The sequence below is a fragment of the Heptranchias perlo genome, chromosome 5 (genome assembly GCF_035084215.1).
Source record: "Heptranchias perlo isolate sHepPer1 chromosome 5, sHepPer1.hap1, whole genome shotgun sequence".
In the NCBI taxonomy this organism is placed as follows: domain Eukaryota; kingdom Metazoa; phylum Chordata; class Chondrichthyes; order Hexanchiformes; family Hexanchidae; genus Heptranchias; species Heptranchias perlo.
The window spans coordinates 96,365,931-96,389,687 of NC_090329.1; the positions used below are offsets into that span (position 1 = coordinate 96,365,931).

At 46.6% G+C, this 23,757-nt stretch overlaps 1 long non-coding RNA gene across 2 annotated transcripts in view; it reads right to left on the minus strand.

Moving 5' to 3' along the window:
- Positions 1 to 1,464: 1,464 nt before the first annotated feature.
- LOC137321467 (uncharacterized) overlaps positions 1,465 to 23,757 on the minus strand; it is a 65,210-nt gene continuing 42,917 nt past the window's right edge. For both annotated transcript variants that reach the window (XR_010962826.1, XR_010962825.1), the window contains 3 exons: positions 11,479 to 11,618; positions 9,634 to 9,782; positions 1,465 to 2,913 (listed from right to left, as the gene is read on the minus strand). This is a non-coding gene — a long non-coding RNA (uncharacterized lncRNA). The remainder of the gene's footprint in view (positions 2,914 to 9,633; positions 9,783 to 11,478; positions 11,619 to 23,757) is intronic.

Here is a 23,757-nt window from a genome sequence, read left to right on the forward strand (position 1 = left end):
TCTATGATTCTATGATTCTAGGTAGTGCTGGCTGCACGCAGCAATCATTTAAAACAGCAGGCAGAACAAATGTTATGTGCTGCCTGCATCGCAACGAATGGGCGCGAGTTAATTACATACCGCAATCCCAGCACCCGTTTTCGGGGGTTATCCAATTAAACCCCCATTATGTTTTAAATTTTTTATTTTCAAAACTTGATAAAAGACCATGAAGCCTTCAATTTGATGGGCAGCACATTAATACACTGAAGCACTGCATCAATAGTAATAGAGCATGGATTTTCCCCTCTGATTCATTCCACATACTTAGTTTCTGGTCCCAGAAAGAATGATGAGTACACTTCCCTGGAAGACAGGAAAAGGATGTCAAACATTATACTGCAGCACACCTTTTAGCAGATGACATAAGGACAATATATTTACAGTTGATCATCCCCTTTCAGTCAGAGACTGACGGATGGTGCAGAAGCACTGAAGGAGATGACAACTATTAATTTACAAATTAGGGGTGAAAGTTGATTCTTAACTTCAACATCTCTATAAAATTGTCCATTGGAATAGTGCATTAATACATCTATTTGCTGAACTATAAGCTGATGGGATGTAGGTTCATGGCCACACTTCTGCACATGCTCTGTTCCAAATGTTGGGCAAGTTGTCATGGTAAAGTTGCCAACACTAAAAGGGGTATTTTCTGTAGTGATGGAGATAAATTTGAAGCAAGAATTGACCCATTCTCCTAAGAAGTGGTATTGACCTGGTTAGAGAATGCAAAAACAGAAAACAAACCGAAAACATTGTGGGTCTATAAGAATTACTCACAAAGAATGTAATTTTCATATGGTTGACAATATTTCAATCTTTTGTGTTTGATTGTCAGAATCAGTGCTGGGGAGTGGGATATATTTCTCCTTTTACCCAGTGACGTCATCAAGCATCCTAGATCATTTATTACATAGCCAAAATAAAAAGCAGATGTAGTACAGGGCTCCCCTACATTGTTTGAACAATGAAATTTAGCCTTAACCTCAGAAGAGCACCCATTACTGCACCAGTGTGATATTTTCCATTTCCATTTCCCCAACTGTCTGTCACTGTGGTCTCTCAAGCCTCGGTTGTACTTTCATCATTGTTGGTTCAGGTCAGGGTGTCCTGAACTCAATACAATCCCCAAGGTTTAGACTGAGGCCTGAACCAAGTCAGCTCATTTACTGGGAGGTATTAAATGACCTGCCTAATGGATGCACTGACTCTTGACAGTTGAAATCAGCAGGAGATTCACATCAGCCATTTATAGTAGCCTGATGGCAATCTGCTGCTCTGCAGCACTCCAAAAATCCAATTGCTGTAAATGATTCCTTACTCTTTATACTTGGCCAGTCACAGTGTGTCTACTGTGAATTGAGAACTAATATGAATTTGCAGAACCAGTATGAATCAAAGACAGACTACTGAAACAATAGCTATCAGTGGTGAGTTTTAATCAAGGTAGCTTACATTGGATAATGCTGAAACAAATTGAGAACCCGAGTACATGGAATTTGACTTGACTGTATTAGCCGATCAAATATACTGTTCAAACAGTCCTTTTAAGAAAAAAAGACACCAGCCCCCATCATTTTCTGTTTCCTGTTGTAAATTTCCATAGTTTCACAAGGAGAGCCAAAGCAACAAAGGTAAGTTTTCTTGTTTCCTTCTTAACTTGCATAGGTGTCTTACCATATGGAGGAGGGATTATCCAGTTCATGTGCTCAGTGTGTGACTGAACTTTATTTTCGCAGCACGTCATCTTTATTCCTATTGATCCAATTTAGTTGTTCAATTATTGGCAGTTTTGTTGTGTGTGTCTAAGCGTGCAGGGGGTCATTCAATTCCTGGTAGTCTTTCAGAAGGCTTCTAATTTCCGATAGCAATGTCAGATTATGTGCTGTGAGAGTAGCACACTACGGTGGCTTTGTGGATACCGGGGCTGCTACTGTGTTTAGGGAATTAATGTTCACTTCAGATTTAGCATCCAAAAAGAAAAATATCCCAATCTCCATTCTTTTACCACCGCTCCATGAGACCATCAGTTGAGAACAAACAAGGGCCTCTATCTGACCTGATCTGAGATGTGATATCATTTTACAGTTATAATAGATTTATAAGATTTTTAAAAGAAGAAGGTAATTTGTTTTAAAAGTACTTTTCCTATAGCCTTTCAACTCAACTCTAGAATATCAGCGATTAAACACATAGGAGTTAATTTTGCATGGCTCTGTTCCTAGTGTGAAGCCTCACTGAATGCCACTGAAATAGATTCAGAACCCAAAGTGTACTGAATTTGATTATGATTGTATTAACTCATTAAGTATATTGTTCAAACACTTGGGCCTGTCCCTTCAAGAAAAAAACAACAAAACCCATGCAATTTCCCTGCACACAAACACACCACGTTATCTGCATGAGAGCACAGATCACAGAATTGGGTACTCAGGCCTTTGCACCCGATTAGCTGTGCTCCAGTTTTCACGCTAAAATTTTTAAAAAATGTTTATGAAGGCCATATTGCTAATCCAGTGTGAGGCTCATTACCTATTTAAATATCATACAAAAGCCAAATCTTATGATTTTAAAGAGGTCGCTTTCCCACAGTGCTGCTTTCCCCATATAAAATATTGAAGAGTTGACTTTTTGAAAAATGTATAGCACTTTTCAAATTGGTTTGCAATTTTGTTTGGCCCATTATATTGTTTTATCTTCATTATCATTGTTGTATTGCTTTCGGTGCCTGTTTAGATCTGACTTTTTTGCATTGCAAGACTTTTATTTACAATTCCTTTTTCTATAACATTCTTGCTTCCAACTGCTACTTCACTTGCAGCAACCAAACTGTACACGGTGGGAATTCTTTTGGGGGTTCCAATGCTGCTCCTGGATTTGGAAGAGCAAGAGTAAGAGAAGCTCTTGAAGGGACATTCTAACCCATGAACTGCATTTAGTGACCCAGATAGTCCATCCTGGACATGTCAGAGGACACTTGTAATCACCACCTCTATTTCACAAAAGAGACTGTCACATAATTATACCATCTCCTGGAAACTGACTTGCAGACAACTTCTACCACAGGGATAGCTCTTCTTGTGGGTGTGAAGGTCAGTAAACTTTTACACTATCAAATCTTTCAGAGCCTCCACCAGCGATAGATGCCAAATCAGTCAGTTCACTGTCCACATGTGCATTAAGCAAGTGACAGAGGCCTTCTTTGCTAGAGACAATACATTCATCGTTTTCCCTGTGGAATGAAGGCATCAACTTGGCAGAGTACAAGGCTTTTCCAGGGGGACAGAACTCGCAACAGTGCAAAGCATCATAGATAGTAATCATGTGACCATCTGGTCAGCAGGTCCTTGCTCCTCCTCTGCCACCACCATTTCCTCTTCCTCCACTATTTTGAAGAAGAGCAGGGAAGATAGCCCCAGTGTCCTGGCCAGATTGTATTCCTCGATCAAAATCACTACAAAACAGTTTATCAGGACATTGTCACACTGCTGTTTGAGGGAACTCGCTGTGCACAAATTGGCCTCCGAGTTTCCTAAATTACAACAGTGACTACATTTCAAAAGTACTACATTGGGTGTAAAGCGTTTTGTGACGTCCTGAGGTTGTGAAAGGCTCTATATAAATGTAAGTTTTTCTTTCCTCACCTTTGCATTCTGCCTCAACTGTCTCTTCAAGTGCACTAATTGCATCCACCAAACTGTTTGTAGCCGTGTTGGTTCTTGCAAACCAGCTACATGTATACTGAAGACACCCAGTTCTACCTCTTCACCAAGTCTCCAGACCCTTCCATTGCCTCTATGCTGTCAGACTGCTAATCTTGGATGAGTTCCTGCAGCTAAACATTGGGAAGACTGAAGCCATCATCTTCAGCCCTCTTCACGAACTCTGTAACCTTGCCAATGGCTCCATCCCCCTCCCCGGCCACTGACTTAGGCATCATGAGGCTGTTCGCAACCTTGTCGTCCTATTTGACCCCAAGCTGTGCTTCTGACCCCATTAGCCTCTTATTACAAAGATGCCTATTTCTACCTCCATAATATGTTCACTCCACCCTGCCTCAGTCCATCTTCCACTGAAACCTTCATCCATGCATTTGTCACATCCAGGTACAACTATTTCAATACTCTCCTGGCCAGCCTCGCATCCTCCACCCTCTGTAAACTTCAACTCAATCAAAATTCTGCTGCCCATAATCTATCCCACACTAAGGGGGTGATTTTAAAACGGAGCCAGGAAGGGGGTGGGGTCAAATTGAGGTCAGGAGACCTATTAGTACGGGCTTCCCGGACATCCTTACGATTTTGACGTAAGGATGTGGGGTTTTTTTGTTGGTTTTTCGTCCGACTGACCGGCTGATTGACAGGCTAGTCTCAGTCGGATGGGAGACCAGCCAGGGAGAGGACATCTTCAGGTAAGTCTGTAGGTAAGTCTTTATTTGTACGGATGGGGGAGGGGGGGAAACCACGGTGGGCACAGGTGGGCATAGGTTGGCGAAGGAGGGCACATGTGGGCATAGGTTGGCACGGGGTCACAAGTCATGGGGGATGGGATTGGGGGTCAGTCACGGGGGGGGCTGTCAGGATCGGGGGTCATCGCGGGGGTCCACGATCGTTGAGGATCAGGGTGGGAGGATTGGGGCGGGGGCGGAGGGGGAGGATCGGGGTCAAGGGTTGGGGGATCGGGGGTCGGGGAATCAGAAGTGAGGATCAGGGTCGAGGGTCGGGGGGGTCTGCGATCAGGGGTCGAGGGTCTGCGATCAGGGGTCAGGTGTCCGTGATCGTTGTGGGGGTCGCTGCAGGTAGGCTTGTTGGGCCTGGGGAATGCACTCCTGCTCCTCCAGGCCCACAAGCCGTGCCTTTCTAGGCACTTACCTGTTAGTCTAGCGCCTTCTCGCCTCCTTTCACAAGGTGTAAAACAGAAGGCCCGGGAATCCCGGCCCCCCGGGGTTGAAATCAGGAATTGGTGAAAAATGGAGGCCTGAAGCCTCATTGAAAGGTTTTAAGGCCCGACCCGCCTCCTGGGAGTGGGTTGGTCGCCCGCCCCTTGTCCCGTCCCGGTGAAAAGCGGAAATGGGCGGGTTGGAGACGGGTTGGGGGCAGGTCTGAAATGGTGGCAATTGAGCCCTAAATCTCTCTCATCTATCACCTCTGCCTTCGCTGACCTGCAGTGACTCTTATTCCCTAAAACCTTAAATTTAAAATTCTCATCCCCATGTCCTTGCCCTCCCTTTATCTGTAACTTCCTCCAGCCCTAAAAGGAGGAGGGAGCTTTAACCCCCTACAACGGGTGGGAGAGGGTTGGGGGGGGAAGGTTAAATTGCTAAAAATGTGAATCTTGACCCCAACCCGCCACGAAAGCTCCTACTTCCGGTTTTACCACTGGGGGTTGGGGGACAGTCAAGTAACCTACTCTCAAGAGGCGGGTCCATCATTGTAATATGTTAATGAGGATGCGTTCCTCAGATTTTGGCAGTCATTTAAATTGAACGGCTGCAGGCCGAGTTTCCCAGGGCTCAGGAAACCCAGCAGCTGAAAGGAGGTGGGAGCTGCCAGATCTGGCAGGTAAGTGCTTTTCCAGCACTGCTTGTGGGCCAGGAGGAGCAGGAGTGCTTCCCCCGGCCCCCCAAGCAAACCTGCCGTGATCTTCCAACCCCCTCACGATCTGCTGACCCTTCCCCACGATCCCTGCCCCCAAGAACTCTCCCCTGCGATCTCTCCCGCCCATCCCTCCCTCATTGCTGCCGCGCTCCAAGCCCCAACCCCGCCCCGCCCCGCCCCACCCACTGACTCCCGATCTTCTTGATTGCTGGGAGCCATCCCCAGCGGTCCCTGGCTGCTACCTTCTACAGCAGACTTTCCCACCCGGCATCTGGCCAGCCCTCATTCTAGCCAGCGGCCAGGCAATAAACAGAGTAAAAAAATTATAGAATCATAGAATCATAGAAAGGTTACAGCACAGAAGGAGGCCATTTAGCCTGTCGAGCCCGTGCCGGCTCTCTGCAAGAGCAATCCAGCTAGTCCCACTCCCCCGCCCTTTCCCCGTAGCCCTGCAAATTTTGTTCCCTCAAGTATTTATCCAATTCCCTTTTGAAAGCCACGATTGAATCCACATCCACTACGCTTTCAGGCATAAAATACTAGTATCAGTAATTGTGGCCATGAAGCTACTGGATTGTCGTAAAAACCCATCTGGTTCACTAATGTCCTTAAGGGAAGAAAACCTGCCATCCTTACCTGGTCTGGCCTATATGTGACTCCAGACCCACAACAATGTGGTTGATTCTTAATTGCCCTCTGAAATGGCCGAGCAAGCCACTCAGTTGTAAAATCTCGCCAAAAATAGTCATAATAAGAATAAAACTAGACGGACCACCCGGCATCAGACGACTAGGCACCGGACATGACAACGGCAAACCAAGCCCAGTCGACCCTGCAAAGTCCTCCTCACCTACATCTGGGGACTTGTGCCAAAATTGGGAGAGCTGTCCCACAGACTGGTCAAGCAACAGCCTGACATAGCCATACTCACAGAATCATACCTTTCAGCCAATGTCCCAGACTCTTCCATCACCATCCCTGGGTATGTCCTGTCCCACCGGCAGGACAGACCCACCAGAGGTGCCGGTACAGTGATATACAGTCAGGAGGGAGTGGCCCTGGAAGTCCTCAACATTGACTCCGGACCCCATGAAATCTTATGGCATTAGGTGGCATAAGATTTCATGGGCAAGGAAACCTCCTGCTGATTACCACCTACCGCCCTCCCTCAGCTGATGAATCAGTCCTCCTCCATGTTGAGCACCACTTGGAAGAAGCACTGAGGGTAGCAAGGGCACAGAATGTACTCTGGGTGGGGGACTTCAATGTTCATCACCAAGAGTGGCTCGGTAGCACCACTACTGACTGAGCTGGCCGAGTCCTGAAGGACATAACTGCCAGACTGGGCCTGCGGCAGGTGGTGAGTGAACCAACACAAGGGAAAAACTTACTTGACCTCGTCTTCACCAATCTACCTGTCGCAAATGCATCTGTCCATGACAGTATTGGTAGCAGTGACCACCGCACAGTCCTCGTGGAGACGAAGTCTCGTCTTCGCACTGAGGACACCTTCCAACGTGTTGTGTGGCACTACCACTGTGCTAAATGGGATAGATTCAGAACAGATCTAGCAGCTCAAAATTGGGCATCCATGAGGTGCTGTGGGCCATCAGCAGCAGCAGAATTGTATTCCAGCACAATCTGTAACCTCACGGCCCGGCATATTCCTCACACTATCATTACCAACAAGCCAGGGGATCAACCCTGGTTCAATGAGGACTGTAGAAGAGCATGCCAGGAGCAGCACGAGGCGTACCTAAAAATGAGGTGCCAACCTGTTGAAGCTACAACTCAGGACTACATGCATGCTGAACAGCGGAAGCAACATGCTATCGACAGAGCTATGCGATTTCATAACCAACGGATCAGATCAAAGCTCTGCAGTCCTGCCATATCCAGTCATGAATGGTGGTGGACAATTAAACAACTAACGGGAGGAGGAGGCTCTTTAAACATCCCCATCCTCAATGATGGCGGAGCCCAGCACGTGAGTGCAAAAGACAAGGCTGAAGCGTTTGCAACCATCTTCAGCCAGAAGTGCCGAGTGGATGATCCATCTCGGCCTCCTCCTGATATCCCCACCATCACAGAAGCCAGTCTTCAGTCAATTCGATTCACTCCACGTGATATCAAGAAACGGCTGAGTGCACTGGATACAGCAAAGGTTATGGGCCCCGACAACATCCCGGCTGTAGTGCTGAAGACTTGCGCTCCAGAACTAGCTGCGCCTCTAGCCAAGCTGTTCCAGTACAGCTACAACACTGGCATCTACCCGACAATGTGGAAAATTGCCCAGGTATGTCCTGTCCACAAAAAGCAGGACAAATCCAATCCGGCCAATTACCACCCCATCAGTCTACTCTCAATCATCAGCAAAGTGATGGAAGGTGTCGTCGACAGTGCTATCAAGCAACACTTACTCACCAATAACCTGCTCACCGATGCTCAGTTTGGGTTCCGCCAGGACCACTCGGCTCCAGACCTCATTACAGCCTTGGTCCAAACATGGACAAAAGAGCTGAATTCCAGAGGTGAGGTGAGAGTGACTGCCCTTGACATCAAGGCAGCATTTGACCGAGTATGGCACCAAGGAGACCTAGTAAAATTGAAGTCAATGGGAATCAGGGGGAAAACTCTCCAGTGGCTGGAGTCATACCTAGCACAAAGGAAGATGGTGGTGGTTGTTGGAGGCCAATCATCTCAGCCCCAGGACAATGCTGCAGGAATTCCTCAGGGCAGTGTCCTAGGCCCAACCATCTTTAGCTGCTTCATCAATGACCTTCCCTCCATCATAAGGCCAGAAATGGGGATGTTCGCTGATGATTGCACAGTGTTCAATTCCATTCGCAACCCCTCAAATAATGAAGCAGTCCGAGCCCATATGCAGCACGACCTGGACAACATCCAGGCTTGGGCTGATATATGGCAAGTAACATTCGCGCCAGACAAGTGCCAGGCAATGACCATCTCCAACAAGAGAGAGTCTAACCACCTCCCCTTGACATCCAACGGCATTACCATCGCCGAATTCCCCACCATCAGCATCCTGGGTGTTACCATTGACCAGAAACTTAACTGGACCAGCCATATAAATACTGTGGCTACAAGAGCAGGTCAGAGGCTGGGTATTCTGCAGCGAGTGACTCACCTCCTGACTCCCCAAAGCCTTTCCACCATCTACATGGCACAAGTCAGGAGTGTGATGGAATACTCTCCACTTGCCTGGATGAGTGCAGCTCCAACAACATTCAAGAAGCTCGACACCATGGGAACAACACCACTGCACGTTCCCCTCCAAGTCACACACCATCCCGACTTGGAAATATATCGCCGTTCCTTCATCGTCGCTGAGTCAAAATCCTGGATCTTCCTTCCTAACAGCACCGTGGGAGAACCTTCACCGCACGGACTGCAGCGGTTCAAGAAGGCGGCTCACCACCACCTTCTCAAGGGCAATTAGGGATGGGCAATAAATGCTGGCCTCGCCAGCGACGCCCACATCCCATGAACGAATATAAAAAAAATGCAGTGCATTCCAGATCATAACCACTCACTGCGTAAAAAAGTTTTTCCTCATGTCGTCTTTGGTTCTTTTGCCAATCACCTTAAAATCTGTGTCCTCTAGTTGTTGACTCTTCTGCCAATGGAAATAGCTTCTCTCCATCTACTCTCTCTAAGCCCTTCATGATTTTGAATGAGGTCCTGCCATTAAATTCAGCAGGACCTTTGCCTTTCCAGTATTACTGGGTTTCCCAGCCACTAACACGCGCCCCCGTTCCCTCCCCGCCTCGCCGTAAATATAGGGGCCTCTGTTCCCCTCACTCTGGCCTCTTGTACATACCCCCTTCCTTTGCCCCAATATTGGTAGCTAAGCTTTCAGCCATCCAGGCCCTATGCCCAGGAAATCCCACCTGAACCCCTCTGCCTCTCCACCTCCTTTTCCTCCTTTAAGACCTTCCTTAAAACTCATCTCTTTTACCAAGCTTTGGGTTACCTCTTAATATCTTCTTTGACACATCATTTTTTTATGCTTCTATGAAGCGCTTTGAGGCATCTTTCAATGTTAATGGCACTTCTATAAATGCAAGTTTTTACTGCAAACTCCTGGGTCACTGGCAGTGCTGACAGGCTTCTCTTCCAGCCCTACAATGACAGAAAAGGGAGAAATGTGATAATACTGGTTCCCTGATAAAATCACAGAAATCTTAGAAAGGTTACAGCACAGAAGGAGGCCATGCAGCCCATCAAGTCTATGCCAGCTCTCTGCAAGAGCAATCCATCTAGTCCCATTCCCCCCCCCATAACCCCGTATCCCTACCAATTTTTTCCACCCAAGTATTTATCCAATTCCCTTTTGAAGGCCATGATTGAATCTGGCTCCATCACCCCCTCAGGCAGCACATTCCAGATCCTAACCACTCGCTGTGTGAAAAAGTTTTTCCTCATGTCGCCTTTGGTTCTTTTGACAATCACCTTAAATCTATGTCCTCTGGTTCTTGACCCTTCTGCCAATGGGAACAGTTTCTCTCTATCTGATTTCTAAAACCCTCCTAGTGCCTGTCCCACTGACCCATCAGCGTCACAGTCTCCATCAAAGGCAGGAGTCCTTCATCCCCTCTGTCTGGGGTGGGGGAGGGGTGGGGGATTTAACCCCAAGTCCCAGAGGGTGATGGTGGGGGGTAAGGGGCTGGTGTGTGTGGACCTGTTCCCCAGGAAGTGGGGGTGAGGGCTTCAAACTGAGTTGCACTGCAAGATACTGTATATGATGTTTGTGTAATTGTATATGCGTATGTCTGTGTGGCAGCGAATGAGAAGGAAGACGAGGCATAAGGGTAGCATGGTACTAGGCCTGGCTGTGGGGGAGGTTTGCCTCTTCACCTTTTCCCATTCTCTCTACGCTCTGATATGCCAGGATATCCAAAGTGGCCTCCCCCCAAAGGGGAGTTGAAGGCCTGTGATTTCATAGAATCATACAGCACAGAAGGAGGCCATTCAGCCTATCGTGCCTGTGCCTGCTCTTTGAAAGAGCTATCCAATTACTCCCACTCCCCTGCTCTTTCCCCGCAGCCCTACAATTTTTTCCTTTTTGTGAGTTCTTCTCCAGTTTGGGTCTGTTCCTTTGTATTTCATGGCATCTTGTTATGCAGGCAGAAAAGTAATCTTGAGATGTTATTTCAAGGATACATACACAGTGGCTGACATGTGCCCAACCATTTTGTGCCTCTATATTGGATTTCCTTTCAGTTCATTTTTGCCTGGCATTTCTTCCCAATCTAGGCTGTTTAGGAGTGATGTCAGGAAGCACTTCTTCACACAAAGGGTAGTGGAAATCTGGAACTCTCTCCCGCAAAAAGCTGTTGAGGTTAGGTCAATTGAAAATTTCAAAACTGAGATGGATAGATTTTTGTTAGGCAAAGGTATTAAGGGATTCAGAACTAAGGCGGGTAGATGGAGTTGAGATACAGATCAGCCATGATCTAATTGAATGGTGCTACAGGCTCGAGGGGCTGAATGGCCTACTCATATACCTATGTTCCTATGTAACCCCATCCTAAGCCTTGGCAAATATTTAAAATCTATTTTAAGCCTCAGAACTATATGAAAGCCCTGCAAAGAGTCTTCGAAGATGTGCAGCATATGGCAGGAAAGGCAGCACAGTCCAATGCCATCCTTCGCGGCACTGTCAGAGAGGGCTTCTCCACAATGCAGAGCAGCCTGAAGTGAATGGCAGCTCCAGGAACTTCTGCTAGGAGCAAAGAGGTCTCCTGACTCATAACTCCATGGATATATTGGGGATTCATTTCCTGGGGCTATACACCCTGGTGATTGGGTATCTTACCAGGGTCTGGAGCTCCTGTGGTGCTGCCTTTTGGCTTCCTGGGTTGTCTGCTGTTCCTCGTCCTTTTCCTCCTCCAATAAATAAATCGTGTGGTTTGGGGGAAACCATTTTGCAGCCATTTCCTTCATTTTAGGCCAATTCTGCAAACAAAAACAGTCTCGAGGGAAACTTCCAAATGAAGCCATGAGCCTCTAAACTAAAGAGCAGTAAAAAAAACCATGACAAAAGACTAATCCAAAGTAAAATTATGAGCCTCTATGTAATAGCACAATGAAGTATAACAATTCACCTTTAAGATCCCAGCATCAGCTGCTGATCTAAGTTACCGCTGTTTGATAGTGGCATGTTAGATGGACATATACTAGGGTGCAAGTGTTGGAATTTAGGACTTATGGGGCTGGATTTTCCCTCTTTTGGCCGGGGCGGTGGGGGGTGCGGTTAGCGATAGGGTGGGATTTCTGCCTACCTTTCATCCCCACTGTTATCTCTACATATTTTCTCAAGATTGATTAGACAAGCAGATGTAGGCTCCTGGCGGGATTCCCACCACCAAGTGGGAGCCCAACGCCGCAACACGAAAGATATCTGTCACAACTCTTAAAGGGGCACAAAAAGCCCCAAAGATGAGAATGGCAGCAGTTTTTGCAGACGACAGCTGAGACTGCAGCCTACAAAGTTAAGTGCTGGGGCCCACTTGGAGGCCTATACAAGGTCCCCTCCCTCTGTTGACAGAATTTGGGGTCTTAATGCCGCTATGCTTGGCCTACCACCACCTTTCAGCAGGTGGTCTTAGGGAGTGGTGGTAGGAAACATGGATGGGACGAAAGTTGGCCTGGAAGCCGGGCTCTGCCCCTTTGCCTGCATTTACGTGTGCTAGGTGGGGAAGGGGCAGCTGGTAGAAGTCCTGGCAAAGGTGTGGGGGGGAGGGAAATGAAGTCTGGAACAGGAAGACAGCGGTAGGCCTCGCTGCCTGAATTTGCCATGTTTTCCACCGCTGTTTTGGGCGGACTTGCTGAGGAAAATCCAGCCCATGATGTCATCCTGGCCTAAACCTATCATTTGCATGGCTGATACTTATCTGGGGCAGGCACCGCTTATACCCTCCCTCACTTCCAAAAGGGCAGAACTTAAAATTATGTAGAAGCAGTATAATCTCTTTAAGTCCCATATTCTGACGCCCAGATAGGTTCCCCAAATTTATCCCCTATAAAAGCATTGGAACTTGGGGGCCTAATGTACAAGTATCTTCCTTTTCACCAGTTACAGATTATGGGGCAATAGCATATAACATCTATTTCCTCTTTAAATCAGCCATTCCTTTCAGATGTATGGTTGGGACAAGGTTCCTGTTGTGATATTTAAGTCCTTGATCAATTGCATGGACAATATGGCCCTGAATTTACTCGAGAATTCCATCGAAATCTTGTCATAACTCCAGCGAGAGTCCAGTGGAACCCACAGGAAAAAAGCAGGAACCCAGTTATGCAGGGTCCCCACCAACACCACCACCACCTGCCCCTTACGAGGTCAATCATGGCAAGGGGCTGGGACTCCCTGCACTGGGAATTCTTGTTTCCCCAACTCTGAAGGGGCTCAGCATATTACTGGATGAATGATTCATCATTCCCAACACATTGATCTATTTGCATCACTAGTACTGACTAGTAGATTTACAAAATTCAGTAACCGTGCAATAAATTCCTCTGCACCAACTTTACCCCCGCCTGTGATGTTAACTATGAGTCAAATAGGACACTGCACATACTCTGCTCTATTGCTGAAATGCTACACATCATCACTTTTATGTGAACAAAATTGACATGCTGTTTTATGGTCATTTTCCTTCATCTGGATTCCTCAAGTGAACCACAACACTGTAAGAGGCACTCTCTGCTGGAAACTGCATAGCTGCAATTTTACTCAAAGCACTACTTCATTCCTCTGAACCATTCTTCAAATAGAACACTGCATCCTGGAGCAAAAGAGAGGACTTTGTTGACTTTGAGAAAGATAAAGGAGTGTAGTAGAGAATATATCCATGTTTTTTTTATTTTTGAAAGCCGGAGTATGCCCACTTTTTACATGGCAGCAGAGATTGTACCGAGTGCACTTTTCATTTTTGGAGTCTAAGGTATGAATGAGGATTAAACATGCTGTGTTATGCTTAATCCTTATCAATATATTTTCCACATACTAATAAACATTACAGGACCAATCATATGACCTCCACGCACCACCATTACTGTCCAGGCACATAAACCTAGACCATAAACTCGTCAGATACCATGAGGTCAGCTATTTGCAGATTTTTCTGCCAGTCCGAGCATGTCGCCTATGACACGATGGGAGCACAGGTGGAATGTAGACTGCCAGCTGTCAGGTTAGCTAAACATGGCCTATCCTTCACAAATCCCTATTGACTACCGCTGATCAGTCCTCACCCTTCTAAATATTCATTTTGCAGAACCATTGCAGTTTCCAGCACAAATGGGCACCATTCAGCCCATTAGGTCCATGTTGATATTAATTGGATCAGCTGCCAGCATCTGTCATGCCTGCACAGGTAGCTCGCAGATTTGAAGAAATGAATGTCAGGCCTCTTGCCTCACCGACAGAGCCGAGATTTAGATGAGGGAAACGGAGAAGCAGGAGCCATGGTTCCAGTTTTTCTTCCTTTACACTCCATCCCATTCAGCTATACAATCACCTTCATGAAAGCTTGCATCGACCAACAGCTCCATGTCAGCTCTTTGATGAACACTGCTAGGCAACAAGTAGTTTTAAGGATGTGTTGCTGACACTTGTCATGTTTCTGTGTCTTCAGGTATGGCAGAAGAAGCTGTCCTGGAACCCTCAGAACTGCAGTCTTCAAGCACTTCTCCTGACACCACAGCACTCAATCGCACTCTGAAACCCAGCTGCAAAAGTCCAATCACACAAACGGATTTAGAAAGTCAGTTTGAGAGCAGCGCAATGAGGGAATCACGGAACACAAGTGACCAAGAGATAGTACAGGAGGTGCCAAAGGGTGAGGTCACCTTCATCCTTAGCTGATGAGGGCAAGGATCCTGATCTCTGGGACCCAGTCTTTAAAAGAAGAATGCTTGTGCACCATGAGAGATTGTCGGAGTCATTAGGGGCCATGTCTAGGAGTTTTCAACACATGACGGCTAATGAGGAGGATTCCACAATCTGCACATGTGGGATTGTCATCCATGTCATAAATCAAAACACATAGAAGTTACAACATGACAACAGGCCATTCAGCCCAACTAGTCTATGTCAGCGTTTACCCTCCATGTGAGCCAATAGATCAGGTCTCAGGGCCATACTCACAGAAGTTAAGACCCTAGACCTCAGGAGCCACCTCACAGGCTCCAGTCACGGTAAGAAGAAGCACCAGATTAGGTTGCTGAACACAACACACACCAACTGTTCGGAAGTTGAAGAATCGTGGAGACAGGCACTCGATTCAGAAACTCTTCACATTTTGAGAAATAAAAGAATTTGACACAGGAGGTGGACCATGTGCACAGCTTCATTTGTGTGATTGGGGAAAGACATGTACAAAAAGAGGTGTAGCCACTGTTGCAGATAAATAGAGTAGCAGTCAAAGTATTGTGCCTTGTAATTTATTACAGGGGAAGGGAGGACAGTAATGGGAAGGGTCTATCGGGACGTTAGGAGAAAGTGTCCTGTACATTGGTCTGCCAAATGACCCTTGCAGCTGCCAAGGGTATCCGTGTTGGTGCCTTCTCTGGTTCCCCAGCTTCTCAGCAATGTCCTGCAACTGCTCTTCAGAGGGCTTTGCTCCAGCTCTTCCGTGTGGCTGCCTCTTTGGATTGTGAGGTTATGGAGAATGCAGCAGACTGATGTTCCTGGAAGCTTTGGCTGGTTTATAATGAAGGACATTCCCAGACCTTTCAAGGCATTGGATGCAGTGCTTGAGCATGCCTTTGGAGTGCTTGAAAATGTATCTGTTGGAGGCATGCACCTCATTGGGCATGATTTTGACCCCGAGCTGGGAAGGGGGCTGTAGGGGGGGGGGACAAATTGCGAAAAGGAAACCCCAGAAGTACGGGTATCCAGGACGTCCTTACGATTTTGACGTAAGAACGTCTTTTTTTTTGTCGGCTTGCCGTCCGACAGGCCGGTCTGATTGACAGGCTGGTCTCAGTCAGATGAGAGAGCAGCCAGGGAGAGGATGTGTTCAGGTAAGTCTTCAGGTAAGTCTTTGATTGTATGGAATGGGAGGGGGGCATGGGGGGCATGGGTGGGCATGGGAATGGGGAACTGATGGGTATGGGTGGGCATGAAGGTACCGGTGAGCATGGGGGTACTGGTGGAAATGGGGGTTCGGGGGTTATGTCATGGGGGGGGGGTGGTGTTGGGATCGGGGGTCCACGATCGATTAGGGAGGTCGGAGATCAGTGGGTCAGTGATCGTTGTGGGGGTGTCAGAGATCGGGGTGGGGTGGTCCGCGATCGTTGGGGGATCGTTGCAGGTAGGCTTGCTGGGCCTAGGGGAAGCATTCCTGCTCCTCTGGGCCCACAAGCTGTGCCAGAAAGGCACCTACCTGCAGTTTCGGGCCTTCTCGCCTCCTTTCACGAGGCATGAAGGAGAAGGCCTGGGAATCCCAGCCCCCAGAAATTGAAATTGCAAAATCTGCAAAAATGGAGGCCCGCAGCCTCCTTGAAAGGTTTTACTGACCAACCCGCCTCCTGGTCGCCTGCCCCTCATCCGCCCCGGTGAAAACCGAAAATGGGCGGGTTGGAGGAGGGTTGGGGGCGGGTCTGAAATGGTTGTGATTTTGAATGCCCCCTCGCCCCAACCCACCCGTTCTTCAATGTTAAAATCGTGCCAATTATATCCGTGCTACACCGGTGCGGGGATGCTGCAAAGGGGTCATAAGCTCAGACAGCGGGATCTACCGGCATCTAAACCTTGACTTGCTGGGTATCTGCAAGTAACAGTGACGCAGTGGGCTGTCGTAAAATGAATGCATCATGACTGCTGCCAGGGAATCTGACATTCGCCTGCAGTATCCAGTGCAATTGGTCACAGTCAAGCTCAACGTTGATGTACAATCATAGAATCATAGAAAATTTACGGCACAGAAGGAGGCCATTCAGCCCATCGTGTCCGCGCCGGCCGAAAATGAGCCACTCAGCCTAATCCCATTTTCCAGCACTTGGTCCATAGCCTTGTAGGTTACGGCACTTCAGGGGCACATCCAGGTACTTTTTAAATGAGTTGAGGGTTTCTGCCTCTACCACCCTTTCAGTCAGCGAGTTCCAGACCCCCACCACCCTCTGGGTGAAAAATGTTTTTAGCAGCTCCCCTCTAATCCTTCTATCAATCACTTTAAATCTATGCCCCCTGGTTATTGACCTCTCTGCTAAGGGAAATAGGTCCTTCCTATCCATTTTATATAGGTCCCTCATAATTTTATATACCTCAATTAAATCACCCCTCAGCCTCCTCTGTTCCAAAGAGAATAACCCCAGCCTATCCAATTTTCCTCATAGCTAAAATCCTCCAGTCCTGGCAACAACCTTGTAAATCTCCTCTGTACCCTCTCCAGTGCAATTACATCCTTCCTGTAATGTGGTGACCAGAACTGTACACAGTACTCAAGCTGTGGCCTAACCAGTGTTTTATACAGTTCTAGCATAACCTCCCTGCTCTTATATTCTATGCCCCGGCTAATAACTGAAAGTATTCCATATGCCTTCTTAACCATCTTATCTACCTGTCCTGCTACCTTCAGGGATCTGTGGACATGTACTCCAAGGTCTTCCTCTACACCTCTCAGTATCTTCCCATTTATTGTGTATTCCCTTGCCTTGTTTGCCCTCCCCAAATGCATTACCTCACACTTCGCGGATTGAATTTCATTTGCCACGTTTCTGCCCACCTGACCAGTCCAATGATATCTTCCTGCAGTCTACAGCTTTCCTCCTCACTATCAACCACAGGGCCAATTTTTGTATCATCTGCAAACTTCTTAATCATGCCTCCTACATTTAAGTCCAAATCATTAATACATATCAGAAAAAGCAAGGGACCTAGTACTGAGCCCTGCAGAACCCTCACTGGAAACAGCCTTCCAGTCACAAAAACACCCGTCGACCATTACCCCTTGCTTCCTGCCACTGAGACAATTTTGGATCCAACTTGCCACTCTCCCTTTGATCCCATGGGCTTGTACTTTTTTGACCAGCCTGCCATGTGGGACCTTGTCAAAAGCCTTGCTAAAATTCATGTAGACTACATCAAATGCACTACTCTTATCGACCCTCCTTTGTTACCGCCTCAAAAAATGCAATCAAGTTAGTCAGACACGACCTTCCCTTAATAAATCCATGCTGACTGTCCTTGATTACTCTGTGCCTTTCTAAGTGACAGTTTATCCTGTCCCTCAGAATTGATTCCAATAATTTGCCCACCACTGAGGTTAGACTGACTGGCCTGTAATTGCACGGTCTATCCCTCGCTCCCTTTTTAAATAATGGTACAACGTTAGCAGTCCTCCAATCCTCTGCCACCCCATCTGTATCCAGTGAGGATTGGAAAATGATGGTCAGAGCCTCCGTTATTTCCTCCCTTGCTTCTTTTAACAGTCTGGGATACATTTCATCTGGCCCTGGTGATTTATCTACTTTCAAAGATGCTAATTCCCTGAATACTTCCTCTCTCACTAAGTTTATCCCATCCAATATTTCACATTCCTCCACCTTAACTACAATCTCTGCATGTCCCTCTCTTTTGTGAAGACAGACGCAAAGTATTCATTAAGAACCATACCAAAATCTTCCACCTCCACACATAGGTTAATTTTTTGGTCTCTAATAGGCCCTCCTCTTTCCATAGATATCCTCTTGCTCTTAATGTATTTATAAAACATCATTGCGTTTTCCTTGATTTTACTTGCCATTATTTTTTCATGCCCACTCTTTGCTTTCCTAATTTCCTTAATAATTTCACCCCTGTACTTTTTATATTCCTCTAGGATTTCTTTAGTTCTCGGTGTCTGACATAAGCTTTCCTTTTCTGCCTCATCTTACCCTGTATGGTCATTGGCATCCAGGGGGTTCGAGATTTGGCAGCCCTACCCTTTTTCTTTGTGGGAACATGTTCACTCTGCACCCCTTGAATCTTCCCCTTCCCCTTCCCCTTCAATGCCTCCCACTGCTCTGACATTGATTTTAAATCAGCTTCGTAAAATTGGCCTTTTTCCAATTGAGAACTTTAACTCCAGTTCTGCCTTTGTCCTTTTCCATAACTATGCTAAAACTAACTGAATTTTGATCACTACCACCAAAATGCTGTCCCAATGCTACTCCTTCTACCTGCCCAGCCTCATTTTCTAAAACTAAATCCGGAACTGCCCCATCTCTTGTTGGGCTTACTATGTACTGGCTAAAAAAGTTCTCCTGAATGCAATTTAAGAATTTTGCACCTTCTATACCCTTCACACCGTTTGTGTCCCAGTTAATATTAGGGTAGTTGTAATCCCCTACTATTACAGTGGAAGCAACATGCTATAGACAGAGCTAAGCGATTCCACAACCAACGGATCAGATCAAAGCTCTACAGTCCTGCCACATCCAGTTGTGAATGGTGGTGGACAATTAAACAACTAACGGGAGGAGGAGACTCTGTAAACATCCCCATCCTCAATGATGGCGGAGTCCAGCACGTGAGTGCAAAAGACAAGGCTGAAGCGTTTGCAACTATCTTCAGCCAGAAGTGCAGAGTGGATGATCCATCTCGGCCTCCTCCCGATATCCCCACCATCACAGAAGCCAGTCTTCAGCCAATTCGATTCACTCCACGTGATATCAAGAAACGGCTGAGTGCGCACTGGATACAACAAAGGCTATGGGCCCCGAACACATCACAGCTGCAGTGCTGAAGATTTGTGCTCCAGAACTAGCTGCGCCTCTAGCCAAACTGTTCCAGTACAGCTACAACCCGACAATATGGAAAATTGCCCAGGTATGTCCTGTCCACAAAAAGCAGGACAAATCCAATCCGGCCAATTACCGCCCCATCATTCTACTCTCAATCATCAGCAAAGTGATGGAAGGTGTCGTCGACAATGCTATCAAGCGGCACTTACTCACCAATAACCTGCTCACCGATGCTCAGTTTGGGGTCCGCCAGGACCACTCGGCTCCAGACCTCATTACAGCCTTGGTCCAAACATGGACAAAAGAGCTGAATTCCAGAGGTGACGTGAGATTGACTGCCCTTGACACCAAGACAGCATTTGACCGAGTGTGGCACCCAGGAGCCCGAGTAAAATTGAAGTCAACGGGAATCAGGCGGAAAACTCTCCAGTGGCTGGAGTCATACCTAGCACAAAGGAAGATGGTAGTGGTTGTTGGAGGCCAATCATCTCAGCCCCAGGACATTGCTGCAGGAGTTCCTCAGGGCAGTGTCCTAGGCCCTTCAGCTGCTTCATCAATGAACTTCCCTCCATCTTAAGGTCAGAAATGGGGATGATCGTTGATGATTGCACAGTGTTCAGTTCCATTCGCAACCCCTCAGATAATGAAGCAGTCCGTGCCCGCATGCAGCAAGACCTGGACAACATCCAGGCTTGGGCTGATAAGTGGCATGTAACATTCGCGCCAGACAAGTGCCAGGCAATGACCATCTCCAACAAGATAGAGTCTAACCACCTCCCCTTAACAATCAACAGCATTACCATCGCCGAATCTCCCACCATCAACATCCTGGGGGTCACCATTGACCAGAAACTGAACTGGACCAGCCATATAACTACTGTGGCTACAAGAGCAGGTCAGAGGCTGGGTATTCTGCGGCGAGTGACTCACCTCCTGGCTCCCCAAAGCCTTTCCACCATCTACAAGGCATAAGTCAGGAGTGTGATGGAATACTGTCCACTTGCCTGGATGAACACAGCTCCAATAACACTCAAGAAGCTCGACACCATCCAGGACAAAGCAGCCCGCTTGATTGGCACCCCATCCACCACCCTAAACATTCACTCCCTTCATAGGAACATAGGAATATAGGAACAGGAGTAGGCCATTCAGCCCCTCGAGCCTGCTCCGCCATTTGATAAGATCTTGGCTGATCTGTGATCTAACTCTATATACCTGCCTTTGGCCCATATCCCTTAATACCTTTGGTTGCCAAAAAGCTATCTATCTCACATTTAAATTTAGCAATTGAGCTAGCGTCAATTGCCGTTTGCGAAAAAGAGTTTCAAACTTCTACAACCCTTTGTGTGTGGAAATGTTTTCTAATCTCACTCCTGAAAGGTCTGGCTCTAATTTTTAGACTGTGCCCCCTACTCCTAGAATCCCCAACCAGCAGAAATAGTTTCTCTCTATCCACCCTATCTGTTCCCCTTAATATCTTATAAACTTCAATCAGATCACCCCTTAACCTTCGAAACTCAAGAGAATACAACCCCAATTTGTGTAATCTCTCCTCGTAACTTAACCCTTGAAGTCCGGGTATCATTCTAGTAAACCTACGCTGCACTCCCTCCAAGGCCAATATGTCCTTCCGAAGGTGCGGTGTCCAGAACTGCTCACAGTACTCCAGGTGCGGTCTAACCGGGGTTTTGTATAGCTGCAGCAAAACTTCTGCCCCCTTGTACTCTAGTCCTCTAGATATAAAGGCCAGCATTCCATTAGCCTTATTGATTATTTTCTGCACCTGTTCATGACACTTCAATGATCTATGTACCTGAACCCCTAAGTCCCTTTGGACATCCACTGTTTTTAACTTTTTACCATTTAGAAAGTACCCTGTTCTATCCTTTTTTGATCCAAAGTGGATGACCTCACATTTGTTTACATTGAATTCCATTTGTCACAGTTTTGCCCATTCACCTAATCGATCAATATCGCTTTGTAATTTTATGTTTTCATCTACACTGCTTACAATGCCACCAATCTTTGTGTCATTGGCAAACTTAGATATGAGACTTTCGATGCCTTCATCACTGGCACACTGTGGCTGCAGTGTGTACCATCCACAGGATGCACTGCAGCAATTTGCCAAGGCTTCTTCGACAGCACCTCCCAAACTCGCAACCTCTACCACCTCGAAGGACAAGGGCAGCAGGCACATGGGAACACCACCACCTGCACGTTCCCCTCCAAGTTACACACCATCCCGACTTGGAAATATATCGCCGTTCCTTCATCGTCGCTGAATCAAAATCCTGGAACTCCCTTCCTAACAGCACTGTGGGAGAACCGTCACCACACGGACTGCAGCGGTTCAAGAAGGCGCCCACCACAACCTTCTCAAGGGCAATAAATGCTGGCCTCGCCAGCGACGCCCACATCCCATGAACGAATAAAAAAAAACTGCCCTACTGTTTTTGCACTTCTCAGAAATTTACATAGGAACATAGGAATATAGGAACAGGAGTAGGCCATTCAGCCCCTGGTGCCTGCTCCGCCATTTGATAAGTTCATGGCTGATCTGTGATCTAACTCCATATACCTGCCTTTGGCCCATATCCCTTTCTCTCTATCCATCCTATCTGTTCCCCTTACCACCTTATAAACTTCGATCAGATCACCCCTTAACCTTCGAAACTCCAGAGAATACAACCCCAATTTGTGTAATCTCTCCTCGTAACTTAACCCTTGAAGTCCGGGTATCATTCTAGTAAAACTACGCTGCACTCCCTCCAAGGCCAATATGTCCTTCCGAAGGTGCGGTGCCCAGAACTGCTCACAGTACTCCAGGTGCGGTCTAACCAGGGTTTTGTATAGCTGCAGCATAACTTCTGCCCCCTTATACTCTGGTCCTCTGGATATAAAGGCCAGGATTCCATTAGCCTTCTTGATTAGTTTCTGCACCTGTTCATGACACTTCAATGATCTATGTACCTGAACCCCTAAGTCCCTTTGGACATCCACAGTTTTTAACTTTTTACCATTTAGAAAGTATCCTGTTCTATCCTTTTTTGATCCAAAGTGGATGACCTCACATTTGTCTACATTGAATTCCATTTGCCACAATTTTGCCCATTCACCTAATTTGCCTACATATTTGCTCTTCTATCTCCTGCTGACTGTTTGGGGGTCTATAGTACACTCCCAGTAGTGTGACTGCCCCTTTTTTGTTCCTTAGCTCAACTTATAAGGCCCCATTTGATGCTCCTTCTAACATATCATCCCTCCTCACAGATGTAATTGTTTCTTTAACCAAGAAGTCCAAATAAACGTCCTCACAGTTCACTTATGGGGCACATCGACTTATCTGGCTGCCATCAATGACACCCTGAACGTTTGGGAATTCTGTCATTCAAAAAAGAAATCGAGGGCTCTGTCCTGTTACTGCCTGTATCGCATCAATTCCAGCTTTTTAAAATTTCATTTGTGAGTGATTCAGACACAATCTTTTTTCTCCCCTGCCTGACCCATGACCAGAAATGTGCATCAAGCGTAAATGGAACAGAAATCGGGCACAATGGGTCTCCACAACATTTTCTTCTACATAACGCCCTGGAAATCGGCAGACACAGGGGAGTCGATTTTAACTTTGTGCAATAGTGTAAAACGGGTTATCACGTTTTACTTCTCTCCCGATTTTTATTTCCATTGACTCACAAAGTCAAAATCAGCCCCATAAAGTTTAAACTAAAAGTGAATAGAGAAAATTCAAAAGGAAAATGTTTATTAAGAATTATTTCCCCATTATTTCACTTTAAACTTCATCTGCTGATCCACAAAATGTGGGCCAGAAAAACATGTAAAAACTGCTGCACAGGAGTATTGCCCATGCTTTGAAGTCTGCAGGATTCAGCATTAAAATCTGCAGGGGTGCTTGTAAACTCCTGTGCCTCTGAACTGGCCCAAATTTCATCATAATAGCTTAAGTGGGTTTTAAGGCAAATCAGAGTTTGTGACATTGGACCAATTATATATCTTATTTAATGGAACAGGGCATCTCAGAGTCTTGTGTGTACACTAAACAAGGAATTGAGTGTTTACATTCGACAAATTAAGATATAAATGATATAAAAGTAGGATGAAGACTAGCGCTGAGGAGTTACATTATTATACCAATCAGTATCTTTATTCCACTGGGTTTACATACCCAACTTTATGAAATTACAGAATTAGAGAACTTCTAGCCCAGCAAGAGGCCAGTTGGCCCATTGTGCTTTTGTCAATGTTGGCTCTCCCACTGGAGCTGTCAGAGTGGATTTTCCTCTTCGTTGTACCTGAGGAATATCAATTTTCTAGTCACAAAACAAGAGAAAAAGAGCAGAGA